Source organism: Etheostoma spectabile, chromosome 12, assembly GCF_008692095.1.
Source record: "Etheostoma spectabile isolate EspeVRDwgs_2016 chromosome 12, UIUC_Espe_1.0, whole genome shotgun sequence".
Taxonomy (NCBI): Eukaryota; Metazoa; Chordata; class Actinopteri; order Perciformes; family Percidae; genus Etheostoma; species Etheostoma spectabile.
The window spans coordinates 4,794,789-4,795,003 of record NC_045744.1 but is presented as its reverse complement, the minus strand read 5'-3'; the positions used below and the strand labels follow the sequence as shown (position 1 = coordinate 4,795,003).

The 215-nt window shown below is 50.7% G+C and overlaps 1 pseudogene; it reads left to right on the top strand.

Moving 5' to 3' along the window:
• The window catches only part of LOC116698801 (contactin-associated protein-like 4), a 421,932-nt pseudogene that overhangs the window by 155,217 nt on the left and 266,500 nt on the right, over window positions 1–215 (top strand).

The window sequence follows — 215 nt, the reverse complement described above, 5'->3', positions numbered from 1 at the left end:
ACTCACTACACTGGCTTCCCATCTCCACCAGGATGGAGTTCAAGGTTTCCCTCCTCACTCATCAATGCATCCATGGACATGCCCCCCCTTACCTCAAAGAACTTATAAAACCACGGAACACAACCTGCTCCTTTCACTCCACTCACTCAAACCTGCTCCACATTCCCAGAACCAGACTCAGGACAATGGGAGATAGGGCATTTTGTGCTGCTGCC